This window comes from Rhineura floridana, chromosome 3 (genome assembly GCF_030035675.1).
Source record: "Rhineura floridana isolate rRhiFlo1 chromosome 3, rRhiFlo1.hap2, whole genome shotgun sequence".
Classification (NCBI taxonomy): Eukaryota; Metazoa; Chordata; class Lepidosauria; order Squamata; family Rhineuridae; genus Rhineura; species Rhineura floridana.
In genome coordinates, this window is record NC_084482.1 from 39,692,862 (window position 1) to 39,710,270 (window position 17,409).

At 41.5% G+C, this 17,409-nt stretch overlaps 1 protein-coding gene and 1 pseudogene across 4 annotated transcripts in view; both read right to left on the minus strand.

Moving 5' to 3' along the window:
• PRPH (peripherin) overlaps window positions 1-12,926 on the minus strand; it is a 48,891-nt gene extending 35,965 nt beyond the window's left edge. For 3 of the 4 annotated variants that reach the window (XM_061615425.1, XM_061615421.1, XM_061615422.1), the window contains exons 1-2: window positions 12,719-12,829; window positions 12,542-12,629 (exon numbers count right to left, since the gene is read on the minus strand). The gene's annotated coding sequence lies outside the window, so the exon portion shown is untranslated. Of the gene's footprint in view, window positions 1-12,541; window positions 12,630-12,718; window positions 12,830-12,885 lie in introns of those variants that run through there. The other variant, XM_061615423.1, reaches the window with a different exon arrangement.
• A 3,359-nt stretch (window positions 12,927-16,285) lies between these two features.
• Window positions 16,286-16,394, minus strand: LOC133382566 (5S ribosomal RNA; annotated as a pseudogene).
• Between the last annotated feature and the right edge of the window lie 1,015 nt (window positions 16,395-17,409).

The following is a 17,409-nucleotide window of genomic DNA, read 5'->3' on the forward strand; positions in this document are numbered from 1 at the left end:
ATCATAGTTCCACCCATCAGGGATACTGTCTTCCATTAGATGCTGTCCATGCATAGTTTAGAGTCTCATCTATGGAATTACACCTTTATGCTTCTTGAGTGAATCATTGTCTGGTGATCCGGCCAAGTTTCCTTCTGCCATGGCACCAGATAACATACAGTCATACTTTGAGAAGAATTGTTGTGCATTTGATTTATTATATCTCTAAACAACTTACTGCATATATATATTATATTTCTCCAACAGGTAACAACCAAGTATACAAATAAACAGATAAACAAGTGCAGACTTAATTTTTTAAAAAAAGAAATAAGGAAGTCAGTATCAGAACTGGTAAAACATTAAAAAATGTTTTTCTTAGAAATATTAGAACATTTTTGCAGTTTACAAAATCAACACCATTTCACATGGGCTGGAATTAAACAATTTCACCCATTCAAAATAATCTCCTGGTTTTCAATCATCTCTGAAATAGTAGGAGATTTAGAAGAGCACCTTCTAAATTGCACATTGCACATCATTGTTATTATTTGGTCCTTCATAGCCTCATTGCTACAATATGACTTGGAGGACTATTTTTCTTTGTGAAGTCTTGGAACTCATCTGTTGCACAAACATCACTACATGCTGTATTTTGAAGTTCCCCAATTCCATTGTAGACGTTCCAATCACTTACATTTCCCAGATTGCAGAAAGAAACAAAGTGATTTCCAGTGTTGAAAGTTATCCTTACCACTTTGTACCTGGGCCGGATTTATTTATTTATTATTTAATTATTTAATTTGTATCCCTCCCTTCCTCCCAGAAGGAGCCCAGAGAGGCAAACAAAGCAGCAAAAAAACTTTAAAACGTCATAAAAACAGATCTTAAAATACATTAAAACAAAACAGCATTTTTGGGATGCACTGGCATCTCATAGAGGACACCCTCCCCTTTCCTCGGGTATATGATTTGTCCTGGCCAAGAGCAGATTTTGGGGTGGGCACCACCAGTTATTTATCTTTCCCTTCCTGTTTTTGTCTATCTTGGTTTTGCATAGATGCCCTCCTCCGTGCCCAGCAGAGGCTCTGGGCCAGGCAGGACGCAGTGGCATCTCGTAGAGGACACCCTCCCCTTTCCTGGGGTATATGATTTGTCGTGGCCCAGAGCAGAGTTTGGGGTGGGTACCCACAGTTACTTATTTTCCTGTATGTTTTTGTCTGCTTTGGTTTTGCATAGATGCCTTCATCTATTCCCTGTGCCTAGCAGAAGCTCTGGGCCAGGCGGGATGCAGTGGTATCTTGTAGAGGACATCCTCCCCTTTCCTGGGCTGTATGATTTGTCCTCGCCCAGAGCAGATTTTGGGGTGGGCACCCTCGGCTACTTATTTTTTCCTATAAGTTTTTGTCTGCTTTGGTGTTGCGTAGACGCCCTCATCTGTGCCCTGCACCCAGCAGAAGCTCTGGGCAAGGTGGGACACAGTGGCATCTCATAGAGGACACCCTCTCCTTTCCTGGGTTATATCATTTGCCTGGGCCCAGAACAGATTTTGGGGTGGGTACCCTCAGTTACCTATTTTTTTTCTGCGTTTTTTTGGTCCATTTTAATTTTGCATAGATGTCCTTGTGCGTGCCCAGTGCCCAGCAGAAGCTCTGGGCCAGGTGGGACGCTGTAGCATCTCGTAGAGGACACCCTCCCCTTTCCTGGGGTATATGATTTGTCCTGGCCCAGAGCAGATTTTGGGGTGGGCACCCCTAGTTACTTATTTTTTCCTGTATGTTTTTCTCTGCTTTGGTTTTGCATAGATGCACTCCTCCGTGCCCTGCACACAACAGAAGCTCTGGTCCAGGTGGAACACTGGGGCATCTCGTAGAGGACACCCTCCTCTTTCATGGGGTGTATGACTTGTCCTGTCCCAGAGCAGATTATGGGGTGGGCACCCCCAGTTACTTATTTTTTATGATTTTATGACAACATTATGTATTTATGATAGAAACCTGATGATTTCGATTGCATAAATGTATTGTTATTCTTGACGGGGAGAGTCCCCTGATCACAGTGATATATCATACAGGGTACCCCAACATATATTTTGGGGTTCAGAGACATGTTACGTTTGGCTTGTAGTTGCTGTAGCTGTCAACTTTTATTCTTTTTTAGTGTTTTGAACTTTCAAGCAAATAAGGAACTGGGAACTAGGAATCAACCAACATGATTGCAGGGGAGTAAATCCCACTGAACTCAATAAGCATGCAAGTTATCAATCCACTCTTAGCAAACTTGGACAGGATCCCATTTCTTACCTCCCAGATTAAAAAGCAGGGAAATTCACTAATAGGCAAAAAACCTTGCGGTTTAAGAACGTACCTATAGCCAACAGATATTTTTATCAAACTTTAAAAAGCAGGGAAATTGGGCAGCTATAGTGAATGCGCAAGGGGAGCAGGAGACCTGACCTCTCTGAGATATTGTACTGCCCTACAAATTTGTCAAAATGCAAACACAATGTGGGTTGGCCTTTCACAGTCCAATCCACTTCCTGTGTAGCTTGGAGGAATTTGGTAACGTGTTCCTCTGAGCATATGGTGAGTGGTGGCAACACCTGCAAACAGCCCAAATAATAGAAAGAAGACATGTGCTGTGCTGACCTTGTTTTAGCAGGGAGGAAGCAACACTATTAAGACAGTTGATATAGTTCAGATAGTCACTTTAAATACGTATGATTTACCTTGCAATTTTAGTGAAGTTTCCTATAGGAAATCATTTTCTTCTATTTCTGTGAATATGTGAATTACAGCAACACTTTGCAAAATTTACACTAAAGAAACTCCAAACGTAATTGTGGAATAATGGCAGTTCGGCAGAATAGTCTCCAGCAGACCTCAGGAGTGTCTCAATTTGCACAAGATAAAACGGTTTGTTGTTGTTGTTATGTGCCTTCAAGTCGACTACGACTTATGACGACCCTATCAATCAGTGACCTCCAAGAGCATCTGTCATGAACCACCCTGTTCAGATCTTGTAAGTTCAGGTCTGTGGCTTCCTTGATGGAATCAATCCATCTCTTCTTTGGCCTTCCTCTTTTTCTACTTCCTTCTGTTTTTCCGAGCATTATTATATTTTCTAGTGAATCATGTCTTCTCCTTATGTGTCCAAAGTATGATAACCTCAGTTTCAACATTTTAGCTTCTAGTGACAGTTCTGGTTTAATTTGTTCTATCACCCAATTATTTGTCTTTTTCGCAGTCCATGGTATGCGCAAAGCTCTCCTCCAACACCACATTTCAAATGAGTTGATTTTTCTCTTATCTGCTTTTTTCACTGTCCAAATTTCACATCCATACATAGATATCGGAAATACCATGGTCTGAATGATCCTGACTTTAGTGTTCAGTGATACATCTTTGCATTTGAGGACCTTTTCTAGTTCTCTCACAGCTGCCCTCCCCAGTCCTAGCCTTCTTCTGATTTCTTGACTATTGTCTCCATTTTGGTTAATGACTGTGCCGAGGTATTGATAATCCTTGACAAGTTCAGTGTCCTCATTGTCCACTTTAAAGTTGCATAAATCTTCTGTTGTCATTACTTTAGTCTTCTTGACGTTCAGCTGTAGTCCTGCTTTTGTGCTTTCCTCTAACTTTCATCAGCATTCGTTTCAAATCATTACTGGTTTCTGCTAGTAGTATGGTGTCGTCTGCATATCTTAAATTATTAATATTTCTTCCTCCAACTTTCACACCTTCTTCTTCTTGGTCCAATCTTGCTTTCCGTACGATATGTTCTGCGAATAGATTAAATAAATAGGGTGATAAAATACACCCCTGTCTCACACCTTTTCCAATGGGGAACCAATCGGTCTCCATATTCTGTCCTTACAGTAGCCTCTTGTCCAGAGTATAGGTTGCGCATTAGGACAATCAGATGCTGTGGAACCCCCATTTCTTTTAAAGCATTTATCCCTGTTGAATTTCATTCTGTTGTTTTCAGCCCAATGCTCCAGCCTATCAAGGTCCCTTTGAATATTGTTTCTGTCTTCCACGGTATTAGCTATGCCCCCCAATTTTGTATCATCTGCAAATTTGATAAGCATGCTCTGTACCTCCTCATCCATAGTTTTTCATGATCTACACCATCAAAGGCTTTGCTGTAATCTATAAAGCACAGGGTGATTTTCTTCTGAAATTCCTTGCTCCGTTCCATTATCCAACGTATGTTTGCGATATGATCTCTGGTACCTCTTCCCTTTCTAAATCCAGCTTGGACGTCTGGCATTTCTCGCTCCATATATAGCAAGAGCCTTGTTGTAGAATCTTGAGCATTACTTTACTTGCATGGGATATTAAGGCAATAGTTCGATAATTACTGCATTCTCTGGGATCCCCTTTCTTTGGAATTGGGATGTATATGGAACGCTTCCAGTCTGTGGGCCATTGTTTAGTTTTCCATATTTCTTGACAGATTTTAGTCAAAATTTGGACTGATTCAGTTTCAGTAGCTTGTAGCAACTCTATTGGTATGTTATCTGTTCCTGGTGATTTGTTTCTTCCAAGTATTTTAAGAGCAGCTTTCACCTCACATTCTAAAAATTTCTGATTCTTAAAAAGAGGCACCATGGAACCATGAGAGACGACAACTCTCTGGGGGTTTTATCCGAGAGACCTTCGCCATAACGTCTCTCGACTGGCGCCGTGTGCGAGCACCACCGGGAGGGGACTCGAGAACCGTAACTGATTGCGCAGGACGTTTGTAATCTGCTTTTAGGGTGGATTTAAAAACTGGTCGCTCAGATACGGCTGATGAACCACACACCAATCTGCCGGAGATCTTTCTGGCCTGACGGGCTCCCAGGAGGAAAAGGAGCCATCAAAGAATTTGCAGATTGATTGTTGTTGTTTTTAGAGTCATTATTCACTAATAGGCAAAAAACCTTGTGGTTTAAGAACATACCTATAGCCCACAGATATTTCTATCAAACTAAACAGCAGGGAAATTGGGCAGCTATAGCAAATGCACCAGGGGAGCAGGACACCTGACCTCTCTGAGATATTGTACTGCCCTACAAATTTGTCAAAATGCAAACACAATTTGGGTTGGTCTTTCACAGTCCAATCCACTTGCTGTGTAGCTTGGAATAATTTGGTAACATGTGCCTCCGAGCATATGGTGAGTGCTGGGCAACACCTGCCATCTCCAAAGATGGAGAATCATATTTGTGTATGTTTGCTGGTGTTCTTCTTACTTTGCTTCTTTCCTGTGTTAGTATTGTTTCTACAGAGAATCTAAACTAGAACATTTTATCTCCCTCATTATTCATCCTAGAAATCTGTGTCAATTTTTAAAATTAATTTCAAAGCCTTTTTATTGGTCAGTGTCGTATGATGGTAAAGACAGCCAATGACTCTAGCTGTTGGAAAAAAGAGGATACATGTTTTCACCCTGCTATGTTTAAACCACTTTATTTAAGGCAAGGTAGGCACGGTCACTTAAAAACATAGAGCATACCTAGAACTTTGCTAGAATATATTTCACCTACCATTTTATCCCTCCTCTTCGGATGCACACCTTAAGGTGATGAGGGGGTTTGAGAGTGTTGAAGAAGCTGAGAGCAATGCCATCAGGAGTCTAGACCAAGAGGCTAGACTCCTAGCAGGGGTACTCAAGGCGGAATGGTCAAAGCTGAAATACCAGACTAAGATGCATCCAAACTCAGAAGAAGGCAATGGTAAACCACCTCTGAATATCTCTTTCCACGAAAACCCTATGAACAGAGGATCCAAAATGCAACACGAGATAGTGCTGGAAGATGAAGCCCCCAGGTCAGAAGGCACTCACTGAGCTACTGGGGAAGAACAAAGGACAAGTACGAGTAGTGCTGTGACTAATGACACAGCTGGGTCAAAGCCAAAAGGAAGCCCAGAGGTTGATGCGCACAGATGCGAAAGGAGAGTCTGGAGTTGTACGATGCACATAATAGGAACATGGAATGTGAGAAGCATGAACCAGGGAAAGTTAGAAATTGTCAAGCAAGAAATGGAATGCACCAACATTACAATACTTGGTGTGAGCAAACTAAAATGGATGGGAATGGGACTTTTCCAATCAGGCAACTACAAAATATTTTATGCAGGAAATGAGAAATTAAGAAGAAATGGGGTTGCTTTAATAGTGAGAAGTGATGTAGCAAGAGCAATTAGGAGCTACAATGCAAGGTCTGAGTGAGTGATATCAATGAGATTAAATGGGAAACCTATCAACACAACCATCATCCAAGTCTATGCTCCAACAGCAAACACAGAAGAAGAGGAATTGGAGAGATTTTATGCAGAAGTACAGGAAGAAATTGATCAAACACCAAAACAAGATGTGCTGATAATCATAGGAGATTGGAATGCAAAAGTAGGGAACAGAGAAGAATTAGGAATTGTGGGGAAATGGGGCCTAGGAGACAGAAACGAAGCAGGAGAAAGACTTATTGAATTCTGTGAAGCCAATAATTTGTTTCTTGCGAACACATTTTTTGAGCAACCAAAAAGACGACTATACACGTGGACATCACCAAATGGTCAATATAGGAATCAAATTGATTATATAATTGGGAGCAGAAGATGGAGAAGTTCCATACTTTCTGCAAAAACAAGACCAGGAGCAGACTGCGGTACAGATCATGAACTGGTCATATCGAAAATCAGAGTAAAGCTAAAGAAGACCAACAAAGCAATTATAATGCCAAAATACAATTTAAATAACATCCCAGAAGTATATAAAGATCAAATAAGGAACAGGTTTGAGGCTTTAAACTTAGTTGACAGAGAACCAGAAGAACTATGGAATGAAGTCAGAGACGTTCTCAGGGAAGAATGCAAAAAGACAATGCCTCTAGTTAAAAAGAGAGAAAGACCCCAATGGATGACTGAAGAAACTCTTCAAATGGTTAAAGAGAGAAGGAAAGCAAAAGCAAAAGGAGATAGAAACACAGTCAGAATCCTAAATGCAACAATACAGTGACTAGTACGTAGGGACAAAGAGAATTATTACAATAGTTATTGTATAGAAATAGAAAAGGACAACAAAAAGGGAAGAACAAGAGCCCTATTCCAAAAGATTAGAGAAATGAAAGGGAAATTTAAACCAAGAGTAGGGATGCTGAATAATCCACAGGGAAACACACTGACTGACCGAGATGAAATAAAAGGAAATAAAAGGAAGATGGAAGCAATACACTGAAGAACTCTATAAAACAAGATCAGCACAGCACATATCTTGTTTCGGTTATTTGGGCTGATTGCAGGTGTTGCCACCACTCACCATATGCTCAGAGGCACGTTACCAACTTCTTCCAAGCTACACAGCAAGTGGATTGGACTGTGAAAGACCAACCCAAATTGTGTTTGCATTTTGACAAATTTGTAGGGCAGTACAATATCTCAGAGAGGTCAGGTGTCCTGCTCCCCTGGTGCATTTGCTATAGCTGCCCAATTTCCCTGCTTTTTAGTTTGATAGAAATATCTGTGGGCTATAGGTATGTTCTTAAACCACAAGGTTTTTTGCCTATTAGTGAATAATGACTCTAAAAACAACAACAATCAATCTGCAAATTCTTTGATGGCTCCTTTTCCTCCTGGGAGCCCGTCAGGCCAGAAAGATCTCCGGCAGATTGGTGTGTGGTTCATCAGCCGTATCTGAGCGACCAGTTTTTAAATCCACCCTAAAAGCAGATTACAAACGTCCTGCGCAATCAGTTACGGTTCTCGAGTCTCCTCCCGGTGGTGCTCGCACACGGCGCCAGTCGAGAGACGTTATGGCGAAGGTCTCTCGGATAAAACCCCCAGAGAGTTGTCGTCTCTCACGGTTCCATGGTGCCTCTTTTTAAAACCCTGGCTGAGAATTCTTGTAAACTGTAAACAGAAGCTGCAATGTGTGGGGCAGGGCTCTATAAGTTTCCTATTCCGATCTGCTGTTCATGCCTTGGCATGCACTAGAGGGTGCTGTTGCCATTTCCACTCTGGCGATGGTGGTGGATGGCAGCCCTGTACCCCGATTGCTGAAGGAGCGCCCCTTTCTCTGGATGTGATCTTCAGTCAGCTGCAAAGAAAGAACCAAGTCTTGCAAAGGGGTAGCTAAGGCTTTTAGAAACCAGCCTTCTGCCCTACTGTTTTATAGTGTAACTGACCAAAAGCTGGTGTTCAGGACAGGAGACATGGTTTTCACCCAGCTAACTCATTTCCATAGGAAAAACGGAGAGGGGAATGGGCGGGTGGGGGGAAAGTCTTCCCAATTCATGTTTCGCATCCAAGCAGTCACTGTGATGCCTGGCTATCAAGGTCCTGTATGACAAACTCCAAAATAGCACTCCAGTCTCAAATACGGGAAACAGGTTTAATGAAAAGCTCAAAACATACGTCTAAATAAGGAATGCTAGACAAAGCACTTGGCTTATTGAATACTTCTCACCTGTGCTTAGCAAGCAATACATGAGTCTTAAAAAGACATTACACCACATCTCCATTTCATAACAAACACATACACACACATATATAAAAGCAATAAAATCATATTTAGCATATGTCAAAACACAAAAGTAGAAAATCAAACAAATCACTATGATGGTCCCAGAGGTCACCAGTACTTAGCCCACCACTGAGGATGGTCTTTACCACCATCCTTCCTCAAGGGACATAGTTCCTAAATCTTGCTGGTAAGATGACAGGTCTGCCTCAAGATGTTACACGTACAGGAAGCTTTTCTTGAACAGGAAAAGCACTTGCCTCCTGATGTACGATGTTGTCCTCATAAGCGTCTTTAACATCACTTACAAAGTTGTTAAGAGGATCATCCAGTTGAACATCCTGTTCCATGGCAACAGATTCATCCTGCCCTGAACATATATCACGACACTTCTCAGATGTCTGCCTCTGAAGCTTTAAATGGCATCTATTGCACCGATATTTGCAACCATCTGGTGTCATTACTTGATACGAATGAGGCTGCTCACATTTCTTTGTAACAGTAGCAGGGAACCAGCCTTCATTAGACTCTATCAATACTGGATCTCCTCCTTCTAGGGCCTTGAGGTGCTTTGCTGTACAATCATAGAAATGTTTTTGTCTATCCTGTATTTTCTGAAGGTCCCTGCGTGCATCAATGGATATCTTGGGTTATAATAAATTAGTTGTTACTGGAAGCTTACTCCTCAGCATCCTGCCCATCAACATTTGAGCAGGCGAATATGGCATTCCGGTAACTGGTGTATTTAGATATTCCAACAATGCCAAATGTGGGTCCACTTGAGCATCTTCTGCCTTTTTAATAAGCTGTTTAATAGACTGGGTTGTTCTTTCAACCATTCCATTGGATTGCAGATACCCTGGGCTGTTAAAACATTGTTCAAACCCCCAATCATAAGCAAACTGGTGAAATATATTATTACTCACAACTATCCTTGGAATTCCATGATGAGCAAACACAGTTTTAAGCTTAACAATCACAGTTATTGCTGTCTTGTCAGGCAAGCTCAATACTTCTGGATACTTTGAAAAATAATCACAAGAAGAAAAGGAGAAGAACCATATTCAAAAATGTCTACACCCAACTTCTCCCATGGTAATTCAGGAATCTCATGTGGTTTAAGTGACTTCTTTTGATTACGTGGAGCATACTGAACACAAACAGAACAATTTCCAACCACCTTCTCAATATCATTAGTCATACTGGCCCAATACATCAATCCTCTTGTCCTAGCTTTAGTTCTCTGAATACCTTGATGCGAATCATGAAGTTGCGAGAGGACACTTTGTCTTTGAGACACAGGAATAACTATCCTGTCTCCCAAATAAACAGTATCATCTTGACAATGTAAAGAGTCTTTTACAGACCAAAAAGGCTTTACAGCAGGAGAAACATCTCTCAGATACTGCGGCCATCCATTCTTTATGATGGCTGCCACTACTTGAAGTTGAGAATCTTGTTTTCTGGCTTCCTGTATAGTAGCCGACCCCCTTGAATGCATAGCCAGTGTACCCAATTCATGTATTACTCTCTCACCAGCCATGGAATCTTCGTCACTTACAGGAAGATCCACAGTAGCTCAAGACAATGTATCAGCAAGATGCATGAGCTTACCTAGGGTGTAACTACATTAAGTTGATACCTCTGAAGCTGTAAAAGCATATGCTGCAAACGAGCAGGAATACTACCACTTGGCTTTTAAAAAATTGCTTCCAAGGGTTTATGATCAGTCTGAACTAAAACAACTTTGCCAAACACATACTGATGGAATTTTCTCATTGCATACAAAACCGCAAGCAACTCTTTCTCTATGTGAGCATAATTTTGCTCTGATGAGCTAAGTGATCTCAAAGCATGAGACACTGGTCTATTCTCCTGAAGCAAACATGCTCCCAGACCATCTTTTGATGCATCAGCTTGCACAGTAACTGCTTTGATAGTATCAAAATATTGAAGTACAGGTGCCTGACACAATTACTGTTTAATGAGTTCAAAAGCTTTCTGATGTTCTGGCATCCATTGAAACAATACATCCTTTCTCAACAAGTTTTGCAAAGGTGCTGTAAATTCTGCCTCCCATGTAATATATTTTGACAGATATTGCACAAACCACAAAAATCTGAGCACACCTTGTCTAACCTGCGGATGTATCATATCTTGGGTAGCCTTGATTTTATCATCATCCGGTCGAACTCCCTGAGCAGTCACTATTTGACCCATGTATTTCATGGAGGCAACCTTAAACTGAATCTTATCCTTATTAAACTTGATATTCTTAGCATGTGCTGTCTCCATAACTTGATTAAAAATCTGATCATGCTGTTCAGATGTCTCTGCTGCAATGATAATATCATCAGCTACCATGTACACCCCTCTTATATGACCAAAAGTTTCCTCATTTTTCTGTTGGAACACCTCACTAGGGGATTTCAGTCCAAATGGCAGACAATGGAAACAATACCTTCCCCAAGGTGTATTAAATGTATATAAACGTGATGAAGGTCCATCTAATTTCACCTGCCTATATCCATCTTTCTCATCTAAAATGGTAAAAAAATTCATACCAGCTAAATGGCTCAAAACATCTTCTGTTGTAGGAATGGTATAATGCTGTCTACGAACTGCTTTATTCAAATCACAAGGGTCAAGACATATGCACAACTTCCCATTCTTCTTTTCTGTAATGACCAGACTACTGACCCCCTCTATAGGACTCATAACTCTAGATATTACTCCTGTACTCTCCATCTGTCCCAGTCTCCTTGAATCTGTCCAGTATTGCAAAAGGTACCTTCCGACATCCATGAATAACAGGAGCCACTGCTGGATCAATATGCATATGGTGAGCACCCTCAAATTCATCAAGACCTTCAAAACCATCAGAATATATAGCAAGTGGCCATTCCTGTGTTCAAGGTTCAACTGCGTGCACGCTATCAACCCAAAGAACCAAATCCAGAGTCTCACAGGCTACCCTGCCCAGTAATGGAAGAGAAGAACTATCTGTTACATAAAACAGTAATCTAGCTGTTCCTCTCAGGATATGACAATCAGGAACAATAGTTCTCAAAGGCTTTATATGCACTCCACCATAAGCCACAAGACTCAACATCACTTTTAGTTAGCACTTTATTGCCTGGTAACTCACAAAATATATGCAGTGGCAAAACATTTGCATCTGTTCCTGTGTCCAGTTTAAATTTTACTGAAAGTCCTCGCAGAATTATATCAGCATATCATCCACCCACTTGGCTTGCAGCTAAACCAGTGGTCTCATGAGCTAATTCTCCTATATACAAATTATTTAAATCACACTCATGGATTTGGTATCCCTGTTGTTCTTTGTTGAAACTTAATGGTTTTACGTTACATACTCTGGCATAATGATTTTTCATGCCACATTTATGACAAATCTTTCCAAATGCTGGACAATTTAGAAGCTTGTGCCCTGTACCACAACAAGAGCACTTAGTTCTAGTTTGTTCATATCTGCATTTAGATTGTGACCTCTCAGGTCCAAGAGCCTGTACTGGAATCCCATCACAATCTTTATCAGTTACATGTACTGCATGCAGCTCCTTGCTATATTTTATTTATTTATTTATTTATTATTTGATTTATATCCCACCCTTCCTTCCAGCAGGAGCTATGTTGAGGAAGTTGACATAGTCTGTAGTTGAGCTCTTGTTATTTCATCTACATAACATATTTAAATTGTTTTCACCGGAGTAAGATGAGGGTCCCTCAGCAATCTTCCCTTTAATTATCCTCCTTCACACTAAACATGATCTTATCGCTTACCATATCATTAAATGCCTAACTGAATTCACAGTTAGTAGCTTTAAGTTTAAGTTCAAACTGTTCAATGGTATCTCCACGTATCCGTGAATGATTCCAGAAGGAGTATCATTCAAGTACCACATTCTTACGACTACAATATATCCTAAATTGTTCAAGAACTTCTGCTATATCTTTTGGCCCCTCTTCAGAGAAAGCAAAAGTATTATAAACTGCCAGTGCTTCTTCTCCCACACAGTGCAACAAAATATCTACTTACCGTTTCTTAGATACTTTATCAACTCCAGCAGCAGTACAATATAGCTGAAAAGCTTGCTCCCAGAGTTTCCAGTTCTCAGCCAAATTACCTTGAAAAACAAGTGGAGATGGGGGCCGGAATGAGTCCATGTTTACAGCTACTAAGCTGATAAATGTGTGCAAAAACACACCAACAAACCCTCAATTGTGAAAAATCCAAATTGACTTCTGACACCATGGGATGCATGACAAACTCCAAAATAACACTCGTCTCAAATATGGGAAACAGGTTTAATAAAAAGCTCAAAACATACATCTAAATAAGGAATGCTAGACAAAGCACTTGGCTGATTGAATACTTCTCACCTGTGCTTAAAAAGACATTACACTACAGTCACTGTAGTTGCAGCCGGGGTCTGTGAAATCATTGTATGTCACCAACAGTTGTGATCACACAAACACATGCAAATAAATGCTTCGGACTTTTCTGCAGGGGTAGCTGAAGAACTGGGTTTGGAGCTCTGCCTCGGCCCCCAGAATCCAAGGATTCAAATTCACAAGCACCATTCGTTCCTGATGTCCAAAGTAATTCAATTCACACTGCTTTTAGTATGGATCGGATACTAAAGGGGTCAGGACAGGGAAAGGCTCTTAATGCTATTTAAAAAACAAAGTACATACAGGGGGCCAATATCAAGGGTTGGCATGATTGGGCTTTTGCCGAGGGACCACCTTCCAAGCAGTGGACCCACCAACAAGAACCCCCGAATCTACTGTAGTGAGGAGGTATACTCACAGGGGGGTATGGAGGATCTCTTGCCCAAGCTTTCCCTCCTGCCCCCCAAAAAACTGGAGCTGACACTGTGTATATAGAACTCTTCATGTTTTTTAAATAATGAATGACAGAAAAGGCATCATAATGCATGAAATTACACTGAATGCCACCTCCTGGTAGCACTGCAGCTACTCATGAGGCAGTGTGGTGTAGTGGTTAGAGTGTTGGACTATGACCTGGGAGACCAGGGTTCGAATCCCCACACAACCATGAAGCTCACTGGGTGACCTTGGGCCAGTCACTGCCTCTCAGCCTCTGAGGAAGGCAATGGTAAACCCCCTCTGAATACCGCTTACCATGAAAACCATATTCATAAGGTCGCCGTAAGTCAGAATTGACTTAAAGGCAGTCCATTTCCATTTTGGGATCTATGTGTCTGACACCAGGGGTTCCCAAACTGTGGCTCACAAGCTTCATTCAGTGGTCCGCAGCATATCCTCATTAAATGTTAATACCGATTTTCATTGCATTTTTACTGCTTATTTTATTATTTCTTATATTGTGTTTTATTGTATTACAATTTGAATTATATGCAAATTTTGATACAATAAAATACAATATAAGAAACAAAAAAAATGAAAATACAATATAAAAGCATCTAGCACAGTGCTTTACATTTGCTACAACCGGCAGAACAATCATTAAGTAGTCTACTGAGACCATCAGTAATTTTGAAATGATGGTTGGAGGAGGGAAGTTAGGGAACCACTGTCTTACATCAGTTGTGACTGGACCGAAAATTCTAAGGATGATGCAGATCTTTATGCATGCAAGAATTCCTCAGCTACTCTTTGATCAAGGCAATTGTGTGGAGACCCAACATATCATATTTGAAGCCCATGTTGCTTTCCTGGAGCATGTGCTCAATCTGTGGCAGAGAGGTTGCAACTCAGCTCGTCAAACCTATGGACCGCTACCCATTTCTGCTGATCCATGTCAGAATGAATGATGGAGCCTGAAGAAGTCTTAAATGGATTACAAAAGACTATGAGGCTCCAGGCAGGAAAGCAAAGGACTTGGGGCAGAAGTTGTGTTTTCATTACTTCTTCCTGCCAAAGAACAGGATGTTAGAAAATAAAGCAGGTCAGCTGGCTAAACAGATGGTGTCATTTGGAAAGGTTTTGTTTAGGAACATGAGAACCTACTTTACACCAAGACAGATCATTGGTCCCTTTAGCTCAGTATTGTCTACAGTGACTGGCAGTGGTTCTCTAGAATTTCAGACATGAGGCATTCCCAGCCCTAACTGGAGATGCCAGGGATTGAGACTAGGACCTTCTGTGTGCAAAGCAGATGCTCTACCACTGACTGAGCTATAGCCAGTCACCTTATAGGGCCCTTTCTTGGATCATGGCCTACACTCCTTGAATGAAAGTCTCCTGCTAGAAGGAGGGGTGCACCTCATGAGCACTGGGAAGAATGTGTTTGGCAGAAGCCCTGCAAGACTAATCAAGAGGGTTTTAAACTAACATCTGTGGGGGAGAGTGGCAAAAGCCCAGAGCTAAGTATTGTGTCAAGTATTAGGGACAGGAACATGAGTGACAAAGGAGAAAACAAAGCAGTAGAGGCTGAGTCTGGTAATTTGCAGGTAAATACAGCAGCAGGGATACTAGGGAAAGGCAATGCCCATGAGCTCCAATATCTATATACTAATGCAGGGTATTCAGGAAACAAACAGGAAAAACTAGAAATCCTAATATGAAAGGTAAGTGCACTGGCTCCGATAAGAACATAAGAGCCCTGCAGAATCAGTCCGGCCCTGTCTAGTCCAGCATCCTGTTCTCACAGTGACCAATCAGATGCCTCTGAGAAGGCTACAAGCAGGACACGCACACAACTGCACTCTCCCCACTTAGGTTCCCCAGCAACTGGTATTCAGAGGCAGACTGCCTCCAGCAATGGGGGTAGAACTGAGTATCACTGAGACTTGGGGGGATAAGACTCATGATTCAAAGATATTAATTGAAGGGTATGCCTTGTTCAAAAGAAACAGACCAAACAGGAAGGGAGGAATAGTAGTGTGATAAAGGATGTGTACACTTGCATGTTGTATCGAAATCCACTAATATGAGAGTGGAAGCCCTGACGAAAGCATCTGGGTGTGGACAAAGGGACAGAGAAACAAAAATGATATTGTGGTGGCAGTATACTATAGACCGCTCAGCCAACTGCAAGACGTGAATTATGCTTTCCTGAAATTATGCTTTCTCTGTTAAACAACATTAGCAAGGGAATGCCATAGTAGTAATGGGGGATTTCAACTATCCTGACATCTGCCGGAAGTCTTATAAAAGGATAGCTATGTTTGGAGCAAGAACAAGGGCAAGGATGGGGGCAGGGGTAGGTCCCCAGAGAAAGTGTGAACAGGAGATGGAGAGAAGGCAGAACTACTCAAGTCCTGTTTGCCTTGGTCTTCTCCAGCATGGGGGATTGTGTTGAACTTGGGGGAAGCAGAACAAATAACAGGAGGGATTTGCGGCCCAGGATAGTTAACAAAATGGCTGAAGTACACCTTGGCTACTAACTGACTTTGTTTCCAGGACCCGATTAATTATATCCCAGGGTATTGCAGGAATCTGTGGCTGTTATTTCAGAGCTATTGGCTGTAGTGTTTGAAAATGGGTGAGATGCTGAGAGACTGGATATTTTATTTGTCTGTTTTAAAGTTTTACCTTGCTTTTCAGCTTAAAAAAGGCTCCAGAGTGGCTTACAGTTAGTAAAAAAAAAAGTCCTTGCCCTCAATCAAAAAAGACACAAAAGAAAAGTGGATTGGGAAGGAGAAAGAAATACACAAGCTCTGGTACAAGTTCTAAGATTACAGTAAAAATGGAAACGGACTGCTTTCAAGTCGATTCTGACTTATGGCAACCCTATGAATAGGATTTTCATGGTAAGAGGTATTCAGAGGTGGTTTACCATTGCCTTCCTCTAAGCCTACAGCACCCAGTATTCCCAGGCAGTCTCCCATCCAAGTACTAACCAGGCCTGACCCTGCTTAGCTTCCAAGATCAGGTGTGGACAGGGTAGTATGGCTATAGAGGAACACCGCAGGCTATATCTTGATTTCAACATAGGATTTGACAAAGTCTCCCATAATACCTATGTTGACAAGGTGGTAAAACATGGGCTGGATGATACTAATGTCAGGTGGATCCTCAGCTAGCTAACAATCCTACCCAATGAGTGCTCATTAATGGCCGTGCATCAACCTGGAGAGTGTGAAGTGCAGAGCCAGAGGGCTCTCTTAGGCCCTGTGCAACATCTTCATAAATTACTCTGATGAAGGGGTAGAGGAGATATATATCAGATCTGCGGATAACATGAAGAGAGGTTCACCACAGAAGAAAGGTTCAAGATTCAAAGAGATTTTTGACAGGTTGGGATGCCGACCTGAAACCAACTAGATGAAATTCACTGGTGAGAAATGTAAAGCCCTGCATTTAGATACCAAGAATCAAATCCAGAAATATAGGATAGGGGAAACCTGGCTTGACTGTAAAACATGTGAAAAGCATCTAGGTATCCTAATTGATCACAACCTGAACATGATATGGTCCTAAAGGAATATGAAATGACCACTTTGCTGATGCTAAGCAGGTCTGGGTCTGATCAGTGCCAAGTCTGGATGGGTGACTACCTGGCAACAACCACATGCATGCCATGATGGATGAAAGGCCAGATATAAATGCAAGAAAATAGATCCACATGCGCTGATATGCAGTTGCTTAAAAAGGTAAAAAGCAGCCTTACGCTGCATTAATATGAGCATAGTGTCTAGATCATGAGAAATAATAGTTCCACTTTATTCTGCACTGGTCAGACTGTCTAGTTCTGGATGCCTTGGAAGGACAATGACAAACTAGAGCAGGGAGGGTGATGGATCTAAAACCCAAAGAAGAAATTAAGAGGGGGGAGAATAATATCAGTCTTCAAATATCTGAGGGGCTCTCCCTCAGAACATGGAGCAGACTTATTCTCTGTTAGTTCAAAGAGCAGAAGTCTAGAACCAATGTGTGGAAATTACAAGCAAGCAGATTTGGGATAAACATTAGGAC